Source organism: Tenrec ecaudatus, chromosome X (genome assembly GCF_050624435.1).
Source record: "Tenrec ecaudatus isolate mTenEca1 chromosome X, mTenEca1.hap1, whole genome shotgun sequence".
Lineage (NCBI taxonomy): Eukaryota > Metazoa > Chordata > Mammalia > Afrosoricida > Tenrecidae > Tenrec > Tenrec ecaudatus.
This window is the reverse complement of record NC_134548.1, coordinates 81,083,368-81,100,295: the sequence shown is the minus strand read 5'-3', so window position 1 is coordinate 81,100,295 and position 16,928 is coordinate 81,083,368. Positions and strand designations below refer to the sequence as shown.

Below are 16,928 nucleotides of genomic sequence, written 5' to 3'. Positions count from 1 at the left end.
CTTCAGTGCAGTTTGGACTTCTTCATTTCTCTGATGATAATGAAAACACAAACAAAATTGGAAGAAAAAAAAAGCCAAAGCAACTGTGAAACCATTTTTCCCTTTGGAGCAGAGAATGCTTCCCATTTGTCTGGTATTCTGCTCAGGAATATATTCCTTCTATCCCTCCTTCTCCTTCCTTCATGTATGTATTCATCAAGCACATATAGAGATAAAAAGGACATACTCCCTATCCTCAGAGCTTAGTCTAATAAAATCCATTACTATTGAATCAATTGTAATTCAGTAGTAACTCATGCAACACTATAGAACAAAGGACAACTGCCCCCATTGACTTTCCAAATCCGTAACCTGCAACATTGCTACTTCTTTCTCACACAAATAAGCTTGTGTGGTCCAATGGCTAGCCTTTTGGTTAGCAGCTGAGTGCTCTAACTACTGCCCCACCAGGAGTCCTTAGAGTCTAGTCAGGGAGAGAATTAAAACCCAGTGTGGTGACTGTTATGAAAGAGATTCATACAAGGGCACTGTGAAAGCAGAATAGTATCTGACCTAGGGGATGGTGTAAAGTAAGAAGAGAAAAACCTGTGAAAAGTTCCTAGAGAAAATAGTACTTGGAGAAGGCTTCCAAGAAGGAATTTGGATGAAATCAGTGCTGTTATTGAATGCTGAGTCGATTCCACCTCATAATGACCTATGTACCACATAGAATGCAACACTGCCCAGCCCTGTGCCATCCTCACAATTGTGCCTGGGCCTATTGTTGAAGCTGCTGTGAATCCATCTTGTTGAGAGTCTCCTTTTGTGCTGATCTTCTACTTTACTATAGGCATGCTGGCCCCCAGGGACTGGTCCCTCCTGATATGCACAAAGTTTCTCCAGCCTCACATCTAAGGAGTTTGTTTGTCAGTTGCCAACACCATAATTCAAATGCTTCAGTTCTGCAGTCTTCCTTACTCATTGTCATTGTCCAGCTTTCATAGACGTACGAAGCTATGGAAAATACCATGGCTTGAGTCAGACACCCGTAGTCCTCAAAGTGACTTCTTTGCTATTTAACACTTTAAAGAGATCTTTTGCAGCAGGTTTGCCTTGACTTTTCTTGACTGCTGTTTTCATGGGTATTAATTGTGGATCCTTGTAAAATGAAATCCTTGACAACTTTAATCTTTTCTCTGTTTATTATTGCTGTTGCTTATTGGCTCAGTTGTGAAGTTTTTCATTTCATAACACATCACAGCAATAAAGATGGTAATCCTTTGTCTTTTATACCTATGAAAGCCAAGATGGTAAAGCCAATTTGCTTGCTAGAGTGTCGTAAGGATAGCCGGGGGCTGGCAAACTGTGTCTCTCAAGCCATATGTGGCTCTTTCGGTACATGCATGTGGCTCTGATGTAAATTTGCAAATGAAAATACAACTATCATAGTTTTATTTATAATATTACTTTAACTGTTCCTTATTTGTAAAAATATATGTATGGCTCTCAAATAATTTTTAAATTGTTGTGAGAGACGGGATGGACTCTTCCATCTCAAAAGTTTGCCAACCGCTGGGATAAACTATTACCATCCAAAGGGGGAAAGAATCAGCAAATAACAATAATTTTAGATTAATATTTTCCTTTGTTTCACTGAAAGGAGGACAAATGTTAAAAGTCCACAGTATTGCAGGTGACAAATCACCATATTAACTTCTCCATATGATGTTTTCATATTTTATTCATAGTATGTAAATACTGAAACTGAATGGCTCTGTGCTCTAATATTTTGTTACATTTATTATCTATTATTTTTGGCATCAGAACATAGTTTCAGATTTTTTGAGTAGCAGAGCAATATCCCAGATTGGCATGGGTTGAGGTATTTTATATATGTTTGCTTTATGTTGAAGTGTAATCCTTAACAATCAGTTGGAGGATGTGAGAATAAGATTGAAGTTCAAAATACATATATGCCATGAGTCCTAGGAGCCCTTGGTGAGCTTCAAAGGATGAATGACACTGAGGAGTTGTAACATGTCAGAAGCAGTGGAGACCTAAAAAACTCGTACAGAACTAAGTGCCCCCTTGCTCTACCTTTTTGTTTATTTTGCAGAACTTATCACCCTCTGATGTATTGTATACTTACCTTTTTGTTTATTTACTCTCTGTTTCTTCCTACTAGATTATCAACTCCCTCAGAGTAGACTTTCTTTTGTTTATGGATGTATCCCCTTTACCTGTCACATGCACAGATATCTATTGTCTGGCTATGGTAGGCACTCAACAAACATTTTGAAATAAAGGAATAGGCCCTTCATCAAGCCCTACCAGGCCTCCTACACCCTACTCACCATCGATTTTGGATCACTTGTTCTCTTGTCCCTGGGTTTGTTAACACCCACTTCCTTTCCCCTGCCCCCCCCCCTACTCTCCCATGTCCCTCCGAAACCCTTGGTCCCATTGTGTTCGTCTCCAGATTAGGACTTCATCAAGGGCAATGTAACTGAGAAGAATTACTGAAACCCAAATGAAGGCTGAGCATGATAGTGGGACGACAAGAGGAAAGTAAAAGGAAATAGAGGAAAGAACTAGGCAGCAAAGGGCATTTATAGAGGTCTAAATATAGGCATGTGCACATGTAAATATTTTTATATATGACAGTGGGGAAATAGATCTATGTGCATATATTAATAGGTTTAGTATTACAGTAGCAGATGGACATTGGGCCTCTACTCAAGTACTCCCTCAATGCAAGAACACTTTGTTCTATTAAACTGGCATTCCGTGATGCTCACCTTCCCGACATGATCGCTGAAGACAAAGTGGGTGCATAAGCAAACGTGATGAAGAAAGCTGATGGTGCCCGGCTATCAAAAGATATAGTGCCTGGGGTCTTAAAGGCCTGAAGATAAACAAGCGGCCATCTAGCTGAGAAGCAGCAAAGCCCACATGGAAGAAGTACACCAGCCTATGTGATCACGAGGTGTCAATGGGATCAGGTATCAGGCATCAAAGAACAAAAAATCATATCATTGTGAATGAGGGGCAGTGTGGAATGGAGACCCAAAGCCCGTCTGTAGGCAACGGGACATCCCTTTACAGAAGGGTCGCAGGGAAGGAGACGAGCCAGTCAGGGTGCAGTGTAGCACCAATGAAACATACAACTTTCCTCTACTTCTGTAATTCTCCCCTGCCCCCACTATCATGATCCCAATTCTACTTTACAAATCTGGCTAGACCAGAGGATGTACCCTGGTACAGATAGGAACTAGAAACAAAGGGAATCCAGGAAAGATAAACCCCTCAGGACCAATAATGAGAGTAGCCATACCAAGAGAGTAAAGGGAAGGTGAAGTAGAAAGGGGGAACTGATCACAAGGATCTACATATAACCTCACTGGGGGACAGACAACAGAAAAGTGGGTGAAGGGAGACATTGGACAGTGTAAGACATGACAAAATAATAATAATTTATAAATTATCAGTGGTTTGTGGGGGGGGTGGAGAGGGAGGGGAACAAATGAGCTGATACCAAGGACTCAAGTAGAAAGAAAATATTTTAAGAATGATGATGGCAACAAATATACAAATGTGCTTGACACTATGTATGTATGAATGGGTGGATTGTAATAAGAGTTTTATGAGTCCCCAATAAAATGATTTTAAAAAGAAAATAGATAAATGAAGGAATGGGACAAAATAAAATGTTCTGGGGGAGGCAGAACAAATAAGATACAGATCACAGCATCCTATTAAGGAACCTCTCTTCTCCCATCGCTGCCTCCTCCCACAGAATGTTCCTCTATTGAGATTATTCTCTGACTGTTCATAACTCCCCACCCCCTGCACACACTTCCTCACACCATCTAAGACTTTCTACTCTCCAAAGTGGCCCATGAGCCAAAATGCACCTGACCAACCTCCTGGCTCTGCTCTCTGCTAATCTCTGCTCTTAGGTGCTATTAATGTGATCAAACTAAATTTTACAAATTTATGAATCCCTTCCAGCACAATCCAGAGTATTTGGTTTTTAAGAACTTTTGTGGGGGGTACTTTCAAATATACAAAGCAGAGAGAAGAGTGTAATGAACCTCCATGTGCGAACCTTCTGGTATTCTTATTTCTTCCATCCCCCGTTTTTCCTGAAATACTTTAAAGCAATCCCAGGTATCATATCATTGGCATATTGAGTTATGTATTGGGCAGCCAACCACAACGTTATCCATTTGAAACCCCCAGCCACCCATGGGAGAAAGATGAGCCTTTCTATTCCTATAAAGAGTTGCCTTCTCAGTAACCCACAGTGGCAGTTCTGCTCTAGCCTATAGTATCGCTAAAAATCAAAATGGTTTTAGAGTTTGAGCCTATAAAATTATCTCTAATAGATGGGGACTCTTGTTGAGCATACCCACAATACCATTATCAAAACCAACAAAATTAATCATGTCTTAATATCATCTAATACCAATCTTTAAGTTTTACCCAGTTGTCTCAAAAATTTCTTTGTTCAAATCAGGATCTAAAAAGTATATTCATTAAGTTTAGTTATATGCATTTTAGGCTTAAGGCTTTTTGAGCCTAATGGAAAAGCAAGAACGGAGCATCCAGAAGTCCCTCTGAACCTCTCAGGTGCCCTAACCCTAGGAGCTTTCAGAATGGCCTCTCCCTCGCAGGAGGCAGGTGGTCTAGTTCACCATCTAATCTCTCTGTCTGTTCCCCAATTAGAGGTAGTGGTACTGCCATGGTGGGGTGGAGTGGAATGGAATGAGGAAAGAGAACCAAAGAAATGACTTGGAGCCAGCTTTCTGCTCTGCTTCCTATCCAACCACCTCCAATCTTTAACCTGAACAGAGTTGACCTCAGAAATATTTCATTCAGCTTAGCAAAAGTAATATAATTACAGACAATCTTAGGAGCTGCTTACCACTTAGACCTCATTACCAAAGTGTTGCTATTAAGTCTATTCCAACGCATAGCAACTCTGTCAGACCAAGTAGAACTGTCCCCTGGGGGTTTCCAAGGCTGTGATCTTTAAGTTAGCAAACTGCCACATCTCTCTCCCATAGAATGCCTGTTGGTGTCACGCAGCTGACCTCCACATTAGTAGTCAAGCACTTTAACTACTACATCACCAGAGTTCCTTTTGTCTAAGTACAGTATAGCACAATAATCATTGTGTGTCATTTTAAAAGAAACTCTGATGGCACAGTGGTGGTTAAGCATTTGCCTACTAACTGAAAGATCGGCAATTCAAATCCACCAGTCATTCGATGGTAGAAAGCTGTGGCAGTCTGCTTCCATGAAGATTACAGCCTTGGGAACACTGTAGGGCGATTCTAATCTTGTCTTATAGGATCACTAAGAGCCTGAATTTAGTCAACAGTAATGAGTATCATTAAAGATGTGTAATATTGACTTTGATAAATTCTACTTTACTTCAGTACTCGATTCTTTTTACTCCCATAAACAGTTATAGTCTCAGAAACCCACAGTGAGTCACTGTGAGACAGCATTGACTCAAGGGCAGTAAATTTGATTTGGGGTTTTCAATACTAGATTACTCCAATAGCCACAGCATCAAATCCAACTCCACTGGCTGCTGCTGCGAGGTGATTTACACTTAAAAATAGAAACAACTATGCGATACATACTTGCCGGCATCAACCACTGCTTCCTCCTGCCTCATGGATCTCAGTCAGATTTTTTGATTGACACCATCCATGAAACGTCTTCGTTCTCCTTCGTCTGGTGATGGTGACTGTAAGACAAGTCAATGTGCCTAAAGGCATTGAGCTCATCAGTGGCAGAACTAGAAGGAGCAGAAGCTGTGGATGCTAGCTTTCTGTGGGAATTGTGACTTGTTCAAACTCCATGCATAAGCATTCCGCTCTGGTAATTACCAACTCACGAAAATGATGCTTTCGGTCCCTGCTGGGCAACTTCTGGAGGAGCAGAGTTGGGAACAGCACTGTTCCAGTTCCCGTTTGCCAATTGGAAGAGCCAAACTAATGGCTCGTACCTGGAACCACAAGATCTTGCTTCATTGCCAGGTGGCCTCTACCAACAGGTTTCTTGCTACTTGCCAGCACTAAAACCAAACCAAACTCACTGCCATCAAGTCATAGCGGCCCCTGCAGGTTTCAGAGACTGTAATGAGAAACGATATTTCTCTCTCAGAGGTGCTGGTGGTTTCCAAGTGCCAACCATGCAGCTCTCAGCCCAGCTCATGACCACTACACCACCAGGGCTCCAGTCAGCACCGAGGTAGTCAATACTGTAGATGCATGTATACCGTGAAGTCATTGTGTAATGAGCCTTTCCTTCAGTGCCTGCGTAGTCAAACATTCATTGCCCTGTTCTGTGCTAGAAAAGCTATCGTGAGATTTTTTTTTTTTGCCCCAGAGAACCTTGCTAATGGCATAATGGGAAAGAATGTATGTAAAAAATTCCACTCAATGGGCGGGAAAAGGTCTCATGGGAAGCACGAAGAAGGGAATGAGGAACTCTGCCTTTAGGGAGTCAGCAGATACTTCAGAGGTGACCTTTGAGCTCGGTCCTGAAAGATGAGTAGGACTGGGCTCGTCACAGAGAGGGCTGGACACTCCCTATCAAGGGAAGGCTGGGAGGTATGACAGAGCATGAAGGAACACAGATTCCTTTTGTAGATACAGGGTAAGTGAGTTTGCATTAATGAATGTATCTGCAGGTCTTAACAATCTAAAGTCAGATTTTAAGGTGAAATTCGGTTTGCTGAGTTTTCATGATCTCTGCTTCCTTACTCTGCTCTTGTACACCAGCCTTTTGGCCTTTTTATTTTCCAGTTCCACCAAACCTACCTCAAAAACGGATGCTAAAATATGCCATTTCCATGTTGTTCATTCTAAGTTTTGCACCAATGGCATTGACGCAGCTGTGTGACTTTACAACATATTTGAGGTTTCTGAGAGCAGCAAAATAAGAAGCCTTTTCCCCTCGAGTAAAAGTCAAGGAAGCAGAGACTGCTGTGAAGAAAGCTGACATAAAATCTTTGAGGACATTGGATTTTAGTTAGCATTTCCTTGTGCTAGGCTTTTGCTATTCCATGTCTATTCTTAAGTGACTGGTGTGTTTCTGTTGCTGCTCACTCCCTCCTTTCTTCATTAGCAAAACTTTAAAACACTGTTGTTTTAAGTATGGCAAGGTGATAAATCCTCCTTGTGTAGACTCTTAAATAAACTATTAAGGAAGGAGCCTAAGTGTACTTTTGCTAATCTGTTGATGAGCATTAGCCAACCACCTTCATTTGTCGAATCTCTAGAGCTGTTCGCACAATTACCTCCCTGGAGTCTGTTAGGTTGGCAAGATGATTATTTGTATCCGCATTTTATCAATGTAGAAAGGGAGCCTGGAAGTTTTAAGTGACTCATCCAATGTTATACCAAATTAATCTCTGATCACAATGCCGTGAGCTTTCCTACTGCCCCACGCTGCCTGCTATTGATCCAGTCTTTCATCCACAGTGGGATGGTCATGGGCAAAAGCAGGCTTCACACATTTATAGGACACCTACTTGTGTGTGATTGTGGAATGGGCTTCTTGCTCTATTCAAAACATAGTCTCCTTAAGAGGTACTTCTGGCCGCTTTCCATGTTAGCCCCAAACTAGTACCATAGAAAAGTAATGGTACAGAGTGACCTGGAGGAGCAAATACCCCTCTAAGAGATGTCATTTACTCTCTTTGTACCAGTAGTGTCAAGGTCAACCTGCATCAATCTCTGAGTGTATCTTAATTGCTTGTAAATGAAGTGTTTCCTGTTTCAATGACTGAGTTTTAGAAAGGGAATGGAAAAGCAGACAAAAAAGGGTTGCTCAGAATGGAGAGTCATTGGTTAAAGCATGAGTGGGAGCATTATCTCAGCCTTCTCCAGCTTATTTCTTTACAATATCATCAGAGTTCTGTAACTACTTTGACTGCCCTTTATTTTTCCTCATCTCTCCATAGCTTACGTCAGAGCCATTCATTCACAAGCAACGATGTATGGAACACCTACTATGTGCCAGGTTTTGTTAAAGTTTAAAGAGAAGAAAAGAGTAAGACTCGGGGCCCACCCTTGAGGAGAACACAGCCTAGTGTGGGAGATAGACACATATACAAACAATTACACTACAATGTGATAAGTGTTACAATGGAGAGGTCAGCATCTGCCTTTGAGAACACAGAGGGAGGAACTCACTCCCTCTGGGAGAGCTGGAAAGACTCAGCAGAAAAGCAACATTTAGCAGTGGCTCACAGAAGCAACGGAGTTGAACAGATAAAGCAGAGCCAGAAGAGACAGTGAAGCTCAGTGTGGTTTCAGGTTAGGGACCATGGCCAGGCTGTGGCATGAGATAAGGCTAGAGGAGTTGGTTGGACTAAACTGTGGAGGCCTTTGTGTATCCTGCTTTGGAGTTGGGATTCAGTCCAATAGTCAGTGGGAAACCAATCTTGGTTTTAAGCAGGGCGGCGGGGATAGGGCAGAGAATGACATGATCAGATCTAAATTTTTAAAAGAAACCCAAGGGGAGAAATCAGTAAAAGGCCGATTCAAAGAGCATGTCTTGATTTTGCTTTATTTTCTTTCTTTCTTTATTTTGCTTTATTTTCCCTGTGGATTATAACTCCTTTTCTGTGTCTTTAATGTGGCATTTATCATGGTGCATTATCATCGCTTGCTTGTACACTTATCTCTGATCCATTCCTTACGGTCAGTAGCTGAGTCTTGTGTATCTCTTCATGCCCAGAACCTGGTACACAGGAGTGTTCAGGAAAAGACCAGTGTTAACTGAATGGGTAAACAAATGAATAAGGAGTTCTAAGCAAGTACAATTCCACTTTGCCCCCAAGTAACTCCTCTGATACATAATATCAAGTCTGATCAAGCCTATCAATTTATCATTGCCCATCATGAAAGAAGGATACATCACTCGAAGAAGGCAAGAGAGTTGCTTGTGTCCCCAGTGACTCCTTCTCCACCAGACAATGCTCCTGCTCATTCCTCTCATCAAACAAGATCAATTTTGCAAGAAACACCATAGAAAATCATGAGGGATCCATCTTACAGCCCTGATTTGGCTACTTTTCATTTCTTTTTCCCCACTAATTTTCCCAAAAAAATTTTCTTCAGTTAATGTGAGTAAGACTGCATTGACATGAGGCTTTCTGCTCCCATAAAGACTTAAAGCCTTCAGAACCTTTTGTAGGGTTGGTATAAGCCCCGGCAGCGTAGTGGTTAAGCACTGGGCTGCATGCAATCCGCATGGTGGGCAGTTGCAAACCACCAGTAGCTCCGAGAGAGGAAGACTTGGCTTTCTACTGCCATGAAGTGTTACAGTCTTGGAAACCCACAGGGATCACTGTGACATGCCAGCATTGACACGATGGCCATGGGTGAGATGATTTGGAATTGATTCGAAAGCAGTAGGGTTTTATGGTATAACTTGTTCCGTTCATATTTATGAAAGGAATTGTAATATTAGAAATTAGAGGATCAGCAGTGATGTGGCTAAAATATTAATATTGGCCAGAATCCTTCCGCAAAGGAAGGACCTGGAGACCCCTAATGAAGTGGTGACTACCTGCCTTTCTCTCTCCTGCCTAGCCTAAATCAAAACTCAATGCGATTGAGTCAATGCTGACTCATAGTTGAGCCCCAGTGGGTTTCCAAGATTATAGCTGTTTGTGGGAATAGAAAACCCAGTCTTTCGCCCTCAGAGCTGCTGGTCTTGAACTGCCGACCATATGGATCCCAGCCCAACATGTAACCACTAAGCCACCAGGGCTCCTGCTTTGACTCATCCTCCATTTTATCTCCTTTCCTTTCCATCACTTCTGACCCCTTCCCTCTTTGTTCTCACCCCCTTTCCATTTTCCATTCTAGCTTCCTCTAGTCTACTTTTCTTAGTTAATTTCACCTGTGGTCCTTTTCTTCTTGATCTCTCAGCCTCTTTCTGGCATCAGATTTTTATTTGTTTTTCAAGCTTTTTGTCGTGAATTGGGTGAAGGCATATAGAGCAGATCATTAGTTTTACTTTCAACAGTTCGTACTTGGCTTCATCTCATCCACTGCGATCCCCTCAATCGATGTACCATAGCTTATCTCACCTCCTCCCTGTGTTTCCTGTTTGTGTACCTCCTTCTTTCCTAACCCTTTGGACTTTGTCCTTGGGTAAAGGCTGCCCTTTTGTTCTTAAATGGTTGATTATTCTAAGGTGTTTGTACCACACTAGTGTTAATGTTCCCCTTATAGACCTCTCAGATCACTTGACTGAAAAGGGAGCCTTGGTAGTGAGTTCAGATCCAGACCTTTGTGATTTTGATAAAATAGTCCACATTTTTCTCTCATTCAACCCAGGCCTTTCTAATGTGATCCCTTTCAGAGCAGTTGGTAATACTAGCCAGTTACCATCTAGTTCTTCTGGTCTCAGGGTTGTGGAGTGTGATGTTTGTATGATACTTAGTCCATGTATCCTTGGGTCTTTTGAGTTCCATCACTTTTCTTTCCTTTGTCCAGGGAGAGACTAGGAGCTCTGACTTAATCGCCACTTATGAGCTTGCGAGACCCCAGTCACTACTCACCAAAGTAGGTTATAAAGCATTGTGTGTGTGAACTGGTATTCTAGTTGACCTTAATGTCCACTAAGACTGTAGTCCTGGGCCCTCAGACCCAGCATGACTTTAGATGTGAGGTACAACATTAGAGCTTCAGAATTCAGCCTCATCCAACATGAATATGTCCAAGAAAGAGAGCATTTATAAAGAAATCCACTTTAACTACTGCCTATTACATTCAAAATTCTTACTGGCTTTGTACTATTAGAAAGGATGTTGTTATGTGCCAACAAGTCAGTTCCGAATCATAGTGACCATATGTACAACAAAACACTGCCAGGTTCTGCCACATCCTCGCAATTGGAGTTCTTTTTGAGCTCATTGTTATAGCCACTGTCAGTCCATCTCTCCGAGGGCTTTCCCCTTTTTTGATACCCTCATTCTTTACTAAGCATGATGTCCTTTACCAGGTACTGGTCTCTCCTGAAAACGTATTCAAAGTCTGTGTGATGAATTCCTGCCATCCTTGCATCCTTTCTGGCTGTACATCTTCCAAGACACAGGTAGTTTGTTCTTTTGGCAATCTATGGGACATTCATTATTCTTCACCAGCACCATAGTTCCAATGCATTCATTCTTTTTTGGTTTTAATTTTTCAAGGTCCAACTTTCACATACATATGAAACAATTGAAAATACCATGACAGAACCCTGGTAGGTAGCGGTTACTAATTGTACTGATAACTGCAAGGTCAGCAGTTCGAAACCACCAGCCACTCTTGAGGAGACAGACTGGACTTTCTGTTCCAGAAACAGTTACTGTCTTGGAAACCCACAGGGGCCTTTCTACTCTGTCGTATAGGGTTGCAGTGAATCAGCATTGGCTACAGGGCAGTGAGTTTTAGTTGGGTTGGGTTTTGTTTTGGGGTCAGACATACCTTAATGCTCAAATTAACACCTTTGCTTTTCAATACTTCAAAGAGATCTAGTGCAGCAGATTTACCCAATGCAATGTATCCTTTGACCTCTTGACTGCTTTCATGAGCATTGATTGTGGATCCAAGCAAGATGAAATCCTTGACAACTTCAACCTCTCCTCTGTTTATCATGTTACCTATTGGTCCACTTGTGAGGATTTGGGATTTCTTTACTTTGAGTTGTAACCCATATTGAAGGCTGTAGTCTTTGATCTTCATCAGCAGGTGCTTCAAGTTCTCCTGCTTTCAGCAAGCAAAATTGTGCTGTCTGCCTATCATAGGTTAATAAGCCTTCCCCCACTCCTGATGCCCTACTCTTCTTGATATAACCCAGCTTCTCTGATGATTTGCTCAGCATACAGATTGAATAAGGCTGGTGAGAGATTACAACCTTGATGAACACTTTACAGCCCCCCACACACACACACACTTTAAACCTTATACCTTATATACGTGAGTATAAGCCGACCCAAATATCAGCCGAGGTACCTAATTTTACCACAAAAACTGCATTTAAAAAGTGCTGAAAAACTTGGTTTATACACGAGTATATAAGGTAGTTAGTATTCCCTTATTTTGTTCATACAACTGCCTCGTGATCCATGTACAAATTCCACATGAGTACAATGAAGTATTCCAGAATTCCCATTCTTCTCAAGGCTGTCCATACTTTGTTATGATCCATATTGTTAACTGCCTTTGCCTAATCAATAAAGCACACTGGTGTTCTCTGCTTTCAGCCACTGACATCAGTAATGACATCCCTCGTTCGACATCCACTTCCACCTGGCTTGAATTTCTGGCAGCTCTCATTCAATGTACTGCTGCAACCATTGTTGAATTACTTTCCACAAAATTTTATTCATATGTGATATTTGAGCATTGTGTTGTGTCACCTTTCTTTGGAATGAGAACAAATATGGATCTCTTCTAATTAGTTGGCTAGGTAACTGGCTTCCAAATATCTTGCCATAGAGTAAGTGCTTCCAATCCTTTATCAGCTTGTTGAACATTTTAATCGTTTTCGATCAATTCCTAGAGCCTTGTTTTTGGCTAATGCTCTCATTGTCACTTGAACTTTGTCCTTCATAACCATTGGTTCTTGATCATATGCTAGCTCCTGAAATGGTGGAATGTCAACTAGTTCTTTTTGGTACAGTGACTCTATATTCTTTCAATCTCCTTTTCATGCTTCCTGCATCCTTCGATATTTTACCCATAGAATCGTTCACTATTGCAATTTGAACCTTGACATTTGTCTTCAGTTCTTTTAGTTTAAGAAATGCTGTGTGTGTGTGTGTGTGTGTGTTCTTCTGTTTTTGTTTTCTTTTTGTATGATTTTGAGAATAATCTAATGTTAACTTCAACACAACTACATTCAGTTATCATCATTATTTTGAGTTCGGAGAAACGGGTCCTTAAAAGACTGCAATAGCCCACAGGCCATGAGATTGTTTTTTCCTTTTCTGATTAAGCAAATGTGCACCGTGATGTTTCAACAAGCAAGCCAAATGCCGTGAATGTAAAAGCTGTCGTTTACAATGTATACCACATTTCAAACACAGGGGCTGTGAGTTGGACAGAAGTGGCCTTCATTCTCATTAAATAACCAGATCACATTATGACAAGTTAGTTTGCAGCATCAACACTGGCCACTAAGTTTCTTTCCTCTTAATGATCAGAGGTCCCACGTTGTCTCCAGTCTCTTTGTTGTGTGAGCTCCACCACAGAATGGGAACTTTTTGGATCTCCAACAACGGCAATACACAGGTTTATCTCCCAAGTCCTCCGTGTCGAAAGCGTGTGCTACATTGGACTTGTCTTTCTGGATATGAAGATTTGCCATGGCTTTGTGGCGATGATCTTTGACATGAAGCTCTTGTAAGCTAGATAACCAATTGCAGCTATCTCAGCAGAAGTGGTAATCGCTGTGATCCATTGAGCTCTTACGCTGGAATTGGATGTCAGACTCATGGCTCTGTCACTTGCAAAGTATGTGCACAGGGTACTGATCACTAACAGGGCTCATGCGAATAGCGGTAAAAAAAAGGGTGCGAGGAGCGTCCTAAGAGTACATACGCAGGGCTCCTGTTTTTGTTTCTAACTCTAGGGCCGTGCACGCTTCATTATAATATTTCACTTGGTCTTCTTGAGCTACCCTTTGAAGTTTTCTATTCAGCTCTTTGACATCATCATTTCTTCCAATTGCCTTAGCTACTCTGTGATTAAGAGCAAATTTCATAGTCTCTTCTGACATCCACTTTTATCTTTTCTTTCTCTCCTATCTTTTTAATGACATTTTGCTTTCTTCATGAATGATGTTTGTGATGTCCTCCCACAGCTCATCAGGTCTACTGTCAATAGTGTCCAATGCAGCACATCTGTTCTTAATATGTTCCCAAAATTCAGGTAGAATAGACTCAAGGCTATATTTTGGCCCTTATGAACTTGTTTTCATTTTCTGAAGCTTCAACCTGAATTTCCATATGAGCAATTGATGGTTTGTTCCACATTCGGCCCCTGGCCTGGTAATGGCTCCAAATATTGAGCTTCTCCATCATCTCTTCCCACAGATAAAGTCAATTTTGTTACTGTGTATTCTATCTGGAGAAGTTGGTGTATATCGTCACCTTTTTCTGTTGTTGAAAAAAAAGTATTTGCTATTAATAAGTCATTGGTCTTGCAAAATTCTATCATGCAATTCCCAGCTTCGTTTATATCACCACGACGATATTTTCAATTACTGTTTCTTCCTCTATTTCCAACTTTTATATTTCCAATTGCCAATGATTATTGATTCATCTTGATTCCATGTTTGATCAATTTCCAACTGTAGACATTGGTAGAATTCTTCAATTTCTTCATCACTAGCTTTGGCGTCGGTACATGAATTTGAATAATAGTTGTCTTGACTGGATTTCCTTGTATGTGAATAGATATTATCCTGTCACAGACAACATTGTACTTCAAGATAGATCTTAAAGTATTCATTTTGACAGTTATGTGATGCTATTCCCCTTGAATCTGACGTTCCCAACATAGTAAGCTGTGTACCAGTGCATTTCAGCTGACTAATGCCTAGACTGTCCATCTTTATGGGTTCCATTTCATTTTTTACAGCTTCCCATTTTTCTTAATTTATACTTCATATATTCCAAGTTGTAATTACTAATTGATGTTCACAGTTATGTCTTCTCATTTTGATTCATGTTACACCAGCAAATTAAGCTCCTGAAGGCTCTTCTCTTGCACACTTTACTCCAGCCACATAATTAAACTCTGAGGAGGCAGCTTTTCCTGGGTCATATTTTGAGCGCCTTCTGACCTGAAAAGCTCCTCTCTTGGCACTATCTCTGACAATGCTCTGCTTCTATTCATCAAGTTTTCAGTTTCTGACAGTGTTTCAATGCTCTCCATAAGGTTTTCAGCACTGGAAGCACTCACTCATCTATGCCAAGAACTTTGGTAGACAGCTACTTAGCCAACTGATCCATATCTGTACCCATTCCAAAGAAAGATAACACAACAGAACACACACATTATATCGTATCATGCGAGTAAAGTTTTGCTGAAGATCATCCAACAGGGGTTGTAGCAGTTCATTGACAGAGCTGCCAGAAATTCAAGCCAGGTTCAGAAGAGGATTTGAAACAAGGGATATCACTGCTGCTGTCAGATGGATCTTGGCTGAAAGCAGAGAATGCCAGAAAGATGACTACCTGTGCTTTATTGATTAGACAAAGTCATTCAACTCTGTGGCTCATAGCAAAGCATATGGACAGAGTTGTATGAGCCCCTAATAAAACATTTTAAAAAACAGTAAAGCATATGGACAGCCTTGAGAAGAATGGTAATCCCATAACACTTCATTGTGTCCCTGTGGAACCTGTACATGGATCAAGAGGTTGTTGTGCGAAGAGAACAAGGGCATACTGCATGGTTTAAAGTCAGGAAAGGCGTGTGTCAGGGTTATATCCTCTCACAATACTTATTCAATCATATGCTGGTTTATATCTAGAAGAATGGGGCATCAGGATTGGGGGAAGTCTAATTAGCCTGTGATAGGCAATGACACAGTTGAAGAGTGGAGAGTAAGGGGAACTTGAAGCACTTGCTGATAAAGATCAAGGATTGCAACCTTCAGTATGGGTTACAAATCAAAATAGAAAAAAACCCAAATCCTGACAACTGGACCGATAGGAAACATCATGATAAACAGAGAAAAGGTTGAAGTTGTCAAGGATTTCATCTTGCTTGGATCTACAATCAATGCTCATGGAAGTAGCAGTCAAGAAGTCAAAGGATAATTGTATAAATCTGCTGCACAAGACCTCTTTGAAGTGTTGAAAAGCAAGGTTATTAAGATGAGGATTAAAGTGTGCCTGACCCAAGCCACCAGGATCCCTGGTACTGTAATGATTATTCATTGCACTGCAATCTGCATGATCTCCATAATCAATAGTTCAAAACCACCAGCAGCTTAGAGAGAAAGACTGGGATTTCTATGCCCATGAACAACTTACAGTCTCAGAAACTCACCGGGGATCACTATGAGTCAACACTTACTTGATGGCAGTGAGTCTGGTTTCTTTCTTTTTGACCCAAGCCATGGTATTTTCAATGGCCTCATATGCTTGTGAAAGTTGGACATCAAATAAGGAAGACCTAGGAAGAATCAATGCATTTGAATTATGGTGCTGGCAAAGAATATTAAAAGTACCATGGACTGCTAAAAGAACCACCAAATCTGTGTTGGAAAAAATACAGCCAGAATGTTCCTTAGAAACAAGGATGGTGTGACATTGTCTTACATACTTCGGACACTTTATCAGGAGAGACCAACCTCAGGGGGAAAAAATATCATGCTTGGTAAACAAGAGAGCCATTGAAAAAGATGAAGGCCCCCAACGAGATGCAGTGACACAGTGGCTGCAACAGTGGTCTCAAACATGAGAACAATTGTGAGACTGTTGAAGGACTGGGCAGTGTGCTTCTTTCTGTTGTGCATAGTGTCACTATGAGTCGGAACTGACTTGAAGGCACTTAACAACAACAATTCCTCAGAAGTGGACATAGTATGTTCTTGGTCTGGAGGCTCTGCTGAAACCTGTTCACTTTCCGTGAGCTTGCTGGTATTTGAAATACCAGTCAGTGATAGTTTCCAGCAACACATAAGCCACCACAGGATTTCAAACTGACAGTGGTGGGTTAAAGAGCATAATAATAAAAATATCTAGCCCTTAGTAATAAAGATTTAATAACATTTATTGATGTTTACTGTGTGCCATGTCCTGGTTGCAGGTGCTTTCCCTGAACTCTTTTATCTGCATAACAACTTCCTAAGATAGGTTCTATTACTGTCCGCATTTTACATACAGGGAAGCCATGGCATAGAGCAGCAAA

At 41.1% G+C, this 16,928-nt stretch overlaps 1 protein-coding gene and 1 pseudogene across 5 annotated transcripts in view; one reads left to right on the top strand and one right to left on the bottom strand.

The window, feature by feature from the left end:
- HDAC8 (histone deacetylase 8) overlaps nt 1-16,928 on the top strand; it is a 316,573-nt gene that overhangs the window by 251,679 nt on the left and 47,966 nt on the right. The gene's annotated exons all lie outside the window — the stretch shown is intronic.
- Nucleotides 13,181-13,499, bottom strand: LOC142434103 (CDGSH iron-sulfur domain-containing protein 1 pseudogene; annotated as a pseudogene).